Here is a 9,055-nt window from a genome sequence, read left to right as displayed (position 1 = left end):
CATTTTTCTCAAGTGCACATGGGACATTCACAAAGATAAACTGTATGTTAGGCCACAAAACAAGTCTCAATAGATACACAAAGATATACAGCATACAAATTATCTTCTCTGACCACAAAAGGATGAAGTTAGAAATTAATAACAGAAGAAAACTGGTAAATTTACAAATAGGTGGAAATTAAACACACTTTTAAATGACCAGTGGGTCAAAAAAGAAATCACAGGGGAAATCAGAAAAAACTTAGAGATGAATCAAAATGATAACACAACATACAGAAACTTATGAGATGCAGTAAAAGCAGAGATAAAAGGGAAATTTATAGCTGTAAACATATATTTAATAAGGAGAAATCTCAAATCAACAACCTAACTTTACAACTTAAGGAACTAGAAAAGCACAAACTAAACTAAAAGCTAGCAGAAAGAGGAAATGACACAGATTAGAGCAAATATAAATAAGGAATAGAAAAAAAATAGAGAAAATAAATGAAATCCAAAGTAGGTTCTTTGAAAAGATCAACAAAATTGACAAACCTTAGGCTAGCCTGACAAGAAAAAGAGGACTCAAATTACTGAAGTCAGAAATTACAGATTCTACAAATAAAAATGACTTTAAGTGAGTGCTATGAACAACTGTACACCAAGAAGTAAGATGATCCAGATGAAATGGACTAATTCTTCGGAACACAAACCTACCAAAACTGAACCATGAAAAGGTAGAAAATCTGAAGAGACAGTTAACTAATAATAATAACAAAACCTCCCAACAAAGAAAATCCCTGCACCTGATGGCTTCACAGGTAAATTCTACCAAATATTTAAGAAGAACCACCATAAATCCTTCTCAAACGCTTCCAAAAAGTTGAATCAGAAAAAACACTTTCTAACTTATTCTGTGAGACCAGCATTATCCTGACACCAAAACTAGGCAAAGACACTACAAGAAAAGAAAACTACAGAACAATATACCTTAAGAATATTAATACAAAAATCCTCAAAACTACTAGCAAATTGAATTTAGTAACATTAAAACTAGGATATTATACACTGTGACCAAGTGAGGTTTATTATTGTAATGCAAGGATGGTTCAACATACAAAAATCGATCAGTACACCACATTAATAGAATGAATGGGGAAAACAAACCATAATTATCTCAAATGATGCAGAAAAAGCATTTGACAAAATTCAACATCCTTTTATGATTAAAAAAAATTCAGCAAACTAGGAAAAGAAGGAAGGTACCTTAACACAATAAAAATTATATATGAAAAACCCATAAGTAACATTATAGTGATTTGTAGAGACATAAAGTAGAACAGCGGTTCCTGGAGGCTTAGGGAAGGAATAATGAGGAGTTACTGTTTAATGGGTAGAGAATTTCATCCTTGCTCAGGGGCCATGCTAATCTTCTCTGTATCACTTCAGTTTTAGTATATGTGTTGCTGAAGTGAGCACAAGGTAGAGCATTTCACTTTGAGATAATAAAAAGTTTTGGAGATGGACAGTAGTGATGGTTGCACAATACAAATGCACTTAATGTCACCAAAATAGTGAAAATGGTAAACTGTACATTATATATATTTTATCACAATTTTTAAATGCCTGTGACACTAAATCTTTTAAAAATGTATTTGTGTTTTTCTGTTCCACATTTCTTTGGATAGATGTTCTAATCAGCCAGGGGCACTTGTAAAAGAACTATTTTCAAAACAGGATAAAATTGTGACTCTCATACAGATATAAAATGAACATACTCTACAGATTTCATTTATTTCATCATTATGAGGAAACTGGTAAGGTACTACAACTTCACTTCACAGGATAAACACATGATATACTTAAAGTTATAAGTAACAGAAACAAAAACTATTCCCCCATGGGGAAGAGGGACATTGAATGAACCTCCTCCACAAGAATTCTGTGTTCAGCAACAAACAATATTTACATAATCATGATAATGTAAACATGAACTACCATTTAAAACTCCAATTATAATAAAATTACATTGAAAACATGAGGGGAGGAGGAAGTAAACATGAGCAAAAAGAAAGAGAAATTAAACCTCAAATACTCAACAGGTGAGAATAGATAATGTATACAATAAATAAGTCAATTTAGCAAAATAACAAATTATTTGGAAACATATAGGTAAATACTAGAAGCAACAACTGAAAATATTGAAAGTTGCTTCTGTGGATCTTCATACATGAGAAAACACAGCACCAGACTTATTTTTAAAAAAGACTTTTAAAAACTTGTTTTAAATATGCTGAAAGAGCTAAATGACAACATGGGAATAGAACTAAAAGAAATAAGAAAAATGATATATTAAAAGTAAGAATATCAACAAAGAGAAAAATTGTAAAAATGAACAAAAATTCTGGAGAGGACATGTACATAACTAAGAGATTGTGCCACTGCACTCCAGCCTGGGTGACAGAGCGAGACTCTGTCTCAGAATAAATTAATAAATAATAAAAAAAAGTAAATGAATTAAACTCTCCCATCAAAAGTTACAGATTGGCAGAAGAGATAAAAATATGTGATCCAAATAGATTCAGTCTACAAGAGAAGCACTTCAGATCTAAGGACGCACCTACATTGAAAGTGAAAGGATGCAAAAAGATATCTCGTGCAAACAGTAACCCAAAAAAAGAGCAGGGTTGGCTATATTAATATCAGACAAAATAGACTTTAAATCAAAAATGGTTACAAGACACAAAAATCACATGATACATTGATTAAAGTGTCAATTTACCAAGTTATAACAATTGTAAACATACGTGCACCAAACCCCAGAATTCCTAAATCTAAGAAGCAAGCATTAACAGAATAGAGGGAGAAATAGTTCCACACTAATAGTAAGAGGCTTCAATATCCCTCTTTCAATAATGGATAGAACAACCAGATACAGGAGAAATAAGAAAATAGAAAACTTGAACAACACTTTAATTTTATATGTTAACTTGAGTAGTCATGGTACTCAGATATTTGGTCAAACACTATCCTAGATATTTCTGTGAAGGTATATTTTGGATAGGATTAACATTTACATCAGTAGACTTTGAGTAAAGCAGATTGCCCTTCACAATGTCAGTGGGTCTCATCCAATCATTGGAAGTCTTTAAGAAAAATACTGACTTCCAATGAAGAAGAGGCAATTCTGCTAGAAAACTCCATTCAGACTTGAAAGTCAACCCTTTTCTAGGTCTCCAGCCTGCCAGACTTCCTTGTAGATTTTGGACTTGCTAGCCTCCACATTTGGGCCAGCCAGTTCCTTTAACACATGCACACATGCACATGCATACACACACACACACACACACACACTCTATCTCTCTCTCCCTCTTTCTCTCGCTCTCTCACTCACATCGTCTGTGACTTAGTCCTGTTTGCCTCCACATTCCTTTGGGGTTTAAAAACATACAGTGCTTATTAAATTGATTTTTCATTGTTGTTATACATTTACTACATCTGATTAGAAGTCATAGTCGTTTGTTTAAACTGAGTTTTTGTTTAAACTGAGTTTTTGTATATTTTTCCTTAACTCAGAGAACTTACCTTTTTCTGCTTGGATTCTCTGCTCCTGCTGTGCAAATGTGTAAAGGCCTTAGGAGAAAAGCCCATGTGAACCTGTTGCTTCATTCTTGTGCTTCCTTCCCTTTTCTCAGGGATTGTAGCCCCTCAAGCTCTGTCTGCATGAGATTGAGATCTCTGGTCCTTCAGTTGTGTATTTGTGTGTGTGTGTGTTTTGTCCAGCTTTCTTTATGGCTGTCCAATGCAAGCTACTCAATGAAAGTGAAATATTGTACCCTGAACTGTTTTAAACCAATGAATATTTTGCCTAGAATTTCAATAGCAATAATGAGTATTCTTCCAGTCAGAATATCTTGCCTTTCACTGTTTAGAACTACATTGAATCTTTAATGCATTCTCCTCACAGCTTATTAAAATATCATTGTCTTTCACATTTTGGTGATGGGTTTGCATAAGACACTTAAAAATACTATTTTATACCCTCTTGGCCTTTCCTGTTTCTTGTATCTCAAGTAAATGTAGCAATGAGCTTTGTGGGTATCAGATTTACTTGATGGAAGAGTAGCCTAACCGGCCCCCACATTCTGTCCCTGTGCCATGTCTGCCCCTTCCAACTCTTGACATCCATGTTGATACTGGGGTATGGAATGACCATAAAGCACACATGCACAGCCATAGTTTCTGTGTGAATGTGTGTGTTTGTGTTCAGCAATTTTGTGTGGCCACAGGGTGCATAGCCATTGTGTAATCTGTGTGTTGGTATGTTTGGTTAACGTGTATGCGCACTTAGAGGGTGTATGGTCAATATGGGCTCTGAGATAAAGTATGGTCTGTGTTGGTGGTTTGGGTGTGTGTGTGGTCAGAGTATCAATTACTCCATTAACAAATTTTGTTTGTGGTAAGAATGTTCATGGTCATTTGAAAATTATGTATATGCGAGTGTGAGTATGTGTTATCAGTGTTTGCCTGTGTTCAGAGGGTGCTTGTTATTGTGATAAATATGTGTGGGATAAGTTTATTTTATTTTATTTTATTTTATTTTATTTTTCTGAGACAGAGTCTCGCTCTGTCGCCCAGGCTGGAGTGCAGTGGCCGGATCTCAGCTCACTGCAAGCTCCGCCTCCCGGGTTCACGCCATTCTCCTGCCTCAGCCTCCCGAGTAGCTGGGACTACAGGCGCCCGCCACCTCGCCCGGCTAGTTTTTTGTATATTTTAGTAGAGATGGGGTTTCACCATGTTAGCCAGGATGGTCTCGATCTCCTGACCTCGTGATCCGCCTGTCTCGGCCTCCCAAAGTGCTGGGATTACAGGCTTGAGCCACTGCGTCCGGCCGCATATTTTATTTTATTTATTTTTGAGATGGAGTCTCACTCTGTCATCCAGACTGGAGTGCAATGACGCGATCTTGGCTCACTGCAACCTCTGCCTCCTGAGTTCAAGTGATTCTCCTGCTTCAGCCTCCCAAGTAGCTGGGATTACAGGTGCCCATCACCACGCCTGGGTAATTTTTGTATTTTTTAGTAGAGATGGGGTTTCAGCATATTGGCCAGGGTGGTCTCGAACTCCTGACCTCAGGTGATCTGCCTGCCTTGGCCTCCCAAAGTCCTGGGATTACAGGCGAGGGCCACCATGCCCGGCTAGATAAGTATATTTTAAAGCTTAGAAGTAGGCAACACAAACATTTACCTGTTACCTGTTTAACACTCAACACCCCTGAAAAAACATTCAGTCCAGAGGAACCTCAAGAAAGACATTGAGTGGACTGGGAAAAGAAGGAATGAGCAATGGATTGAAGCCTGCGGTATCTTCTAAAACTAAATAGATAGGGGAGGCACAAGTCCTGAGTAGTGAGAGAAGGGATTCAGGGTTTGAAGGATTGAAATATTGGGGAACAAAATGACCCTAGACCTTTGCCCTCTGGCCTTTTGCAGCAGAGCCTTGCTGGTTTCTGAATTATCTTCAGAGTCATTCCTCTCTTTCTTGAAGGATGTTCACAGTTGGACAGCTCTATTGGCTTATCCTGTAGAATCTCAGAAATCTGACAGTCTTCCTCCATTTTGTGCTGTCTGTTCCTTTCAGTACAGGCTGGCAGCACTTCTGCTAAGATGGTTAATTGGGTCCATAAGCCACACTGTAATCTGTTTGTAGCAAATCTTTTCCAGCTACATTCTTGGTGTTCTTTCCAGAATACACTTTCTCAGTTTTTGCAATATGGATAGAATATTTTCCAAATCTTCAGATTCTGGTTCCTTTGTGCTTAAAAGTTCCTCCTTCAATTTACCTTCACACTCTCACAATTTACTAAAAGTAGCAAGGAGAAACCAGGCAGTACCTTTGAAACTCTGCTTTGAAATTTCCTTAGCTAAATATCCAAGGGCATCACTTAGATGCTGTACTTTTTACAAAACACTGGCGCACAATTCAGTCCAGTTTTCTGCCACTTTATAATAAGGATCACCTTTCCTCAAGTTTCCAGTAACATGTTCCTCATTTCCATCCGAGACCTCATAAGAAGCATCATTAACATTCATATTTCTAGCAATATTTCATTTCTGGCAATATATGTATTCTCTAAGGTGGTAGAAACTGTTTCAACAACTCTCCTTTTCTCGGTTTTTTTTTTTTTTTTTTTTTTTGAGATGGAGTCTCACTCTGCAACCCAGGCTGGAGTGCAGTGGTGCAATCTCAGCTCACTGCAACCTCCACCTCCCAGGCTCAAGCAATTCTCCTGCCTCAACCTCCTGAGTAGCTGGGACTACAGGTGCACGCCACCAACACCTGGCTAATTTTTGTATTTTTAGTAGAGATGGGGTTTCACCATGTTGTTCAGGCTGGTCTCAAACTCCTGACCTCATGATCTGCCTACTTCGGCCTCCCGAAGTGCTGAGATTACAGGCGTGAGCCACCGTGCCCAGCTCAACTCTCCTTTTTTCTTTATGATCTCTCACTAGAATGCCCCTTAATGTCCATATTTCTACCAAGAATCTTATCAAGGCAATCTAGGCTTTTCTATTAGGTGTCTCAAAACTCTTCTTTCCTCTACCTATTGCCCAGTTCAAAAGTGACTTCCACATTTTCAGGTATTTGTTACAGCAGCACCGCACTTCTCAGTACCAAAATTAGCATTCGTTTGCCAGGTTTGACATAACAAAGTACCACAGTCTGAGTGACTTAAACTACAGAAATTAATTTTCTCACAATTTTGGAGGCTGGAAGTCTGAGACTAAGGTGTTGGAAGGTTTGGCTTCTTCTGAGGTGTCTTCACATGGTCTTTCCTCTGTGTGACTCTGTGTCTAAATTTCCTGTTTGTATAGGGACACCTGTCATATTGCATTGGGGCCTATCCTAATGATCCCATTTTAACATAATTACTTCTTCTTCAAAGTCCCTATCTCCAAATACAGCCACCTTTTGAGGTACTGGGTGGCGGGGTTCCAACATAAACATTGGGGAACACAAATCAGCCCGTAACACCCAGGGTCAGCAGCATCTGCACCTCCTGGGCACATGTCAAAGAGGCAGAATTGCAGGCCATGTCCCCAACCTGTGGAATCAGAATCTGAAATTAATGAGAGCCCTAAGCAATTTGCACATTATGCTGTGAGAAGTGCTGTTTTAAGTCTTTCTGGTTTATATACACATTTCAGTTTGAGAGGTGCTGGCCTGGGAGTCTTCCTGGGTCCAAAGTAGAAGTAAGAAAACCAACAAACAGCATTAATTGTTTGTTGTAGTGGGGCTGAGGTCAAAAGGAGGTGCTTAGAGATCAAGAACAATGATGAGTGTGCTAAGGCCACAAGTGGATACACAAGCAAGGGAGGCCTCTCTGAGACGATGACATTTCAGCTGAATACTGAAGCAAGTGATGAAATGGCCATGGGAGTGTCTGGGTAAGGAGTAGCAAGTGCAGAGATCCTGGGGTTGGCATGTGCTTAGTGCATGTGAGAAACAGAAAAGGAGGCTGGGATGGCTGAGGCTGAGAAAAGCAGGGAGCCAGTGTTAGGAGGTAGTGGATGTGGATTGTGTTGACCCTATAGCTCATGGTAAGGACCTGAAATACTTTTCTGAGTGAAATTTGAAGCCATTGGAGGGTTTCAGTTGAGCAGGCACAGGAACTGACTTTTAAGAGAAATCTCTCTGGTTGATGTGCTGAGAATAGACCAATGAAGACAAAGCAAGAAGGTGGTGTTGGAGGCAACTGCAGAAATCCTGGTGAGAGATGAATCCAGGCGGCCTGGGCTAGGGTGGGAGCAATGGAGAGGAAAAGTGCCCAGAGTCTGGTCATGTTCTGAAAGCAGAAGTGATAGGATTTGTAATGATGGGTGTGAGATAAGGAGTGAGAGAAAGAGAAGAATCCCCCAAGTCTGGTCCGTGCACCCCTGCGGATCAGCCTTCTCAGAAGTGACTTCATATCTCGTCTCTGGGGACTACAACAGGCACAGACAGATGTCTCTTTTAAACATGGTGGATGGAGCATACATGTTCATCACTGTTCCTCCCCAAACCCCTAAAATGTTGACAAAAGAACAGAAGCAGGAAACCCACAGGACAAGGGCTGAAAGTCAGGGCACAGTGAGCAAGTTAGAAACGACTGATCTACCTTGATCAAATGTAGAGGAAGGGATTCAAAGGCTTAGGTACCACAAGCACAGGCAACCAAAGCAAACATGGATGAATGGGATCACATCAAGCTAAAAAGCTTCTGCACAGCAAAAGAAACAATCAAGAAAGTGAAGAGACAACCCACAGAATAGGATAAAATATTTGCAAACTACTCATCAGACAAGCAGTTAATCACCAGAATACGTAGGGAGCTCAAGCAACTCTATGGGAAAAATCTAATAATCATCAGCATAAAAAATGAACAATACGTCTGAATAGACATTTCTCAAAACAAGACATACCAATGGCGATCAGGTATATGAAAAGGTACTCACCAGCTCTGATCATCAGAGAAGTACACATCAAAACCACAATGAGATATCATCTCACCCAAGTTAAAATGACTTATCCAAAAGGCAACAGCAAATTCTGGTGATGATATGGAGAAAAGAAAATGTTTGTATGCTGTTGATGAGCATGTAAATTAATACAATTGGAGGTTCCTCAAAAAACTAAAAATAGAGGTATCATGTGATTCAGCAGTTCTGCTGCTAGAGATATACCCAAAATGAAGGAAGTCAGTATATTAAAGAGACATCTGCACTCCATGTTTATTGCAGCACTGTTCACAATAGGCACGATTTGGAAGTAACCTGTGTCCATCAACAGATGAATGGATAAAGAAAATGTGGTACATATACACAACTGGAGTACAGTTCAAAATGAGATCCTGTCATTTGCAATAACGTGGCTGGAACTCTGGGGGGTCATTATGTTAAGTGAAATAAACCAGGCACAGAAAACAAACTTCCCATGTTCTCACTTACTTAAGAGCACTAAAACTTAAAACAATTGAATTCACGAAGGTAGAGTGTAGAATGATGACTACAGAGGTTGGGAGGGTAGTGCTGGGAAG

General features: G+C 39.0%; 1 non-coding gene across 1 annotated transcript; it reads right to left on the bottom strand.

Moving 5' to 3' along the window:
* Nucleotides 1-1,346: 1,346 nt before the first annotated feature.
* LOC115894149 lies at nt 1,347-1,458 on the bottom strand. Its single transcript, XR_004054183.1, has one exon. It is a non-coding gene; the product is annotated as a U6 spliceosomal RNA (small nuclear RNA).
* Between the last annotated feature and the right edge of the window lie 7,597 nt (nt 1,459-9,055).

The sequence above is a fragment of the Rhinopithecus roxellana genome, chromosome 16 (genome assembly GCF_007565055.1).
Source record: "Rhinopithecus roxellana isolate Shanxi Qingling chromosome 16, ASM756505v1, whole genome shotgun sequence".
NCBI classification, from domain to species: domain Eukaryota; kingdom Metazoa; phylum Chordata; class Mammalia; order Primates; family Cercopithecidae; genus Rhinopithecus; species Rhinopithecus roxellana.
Note: the sequence above shows the minus strand (reverse complement) of the source record. Positions and strands in the feature narration are given on the sequence as shown.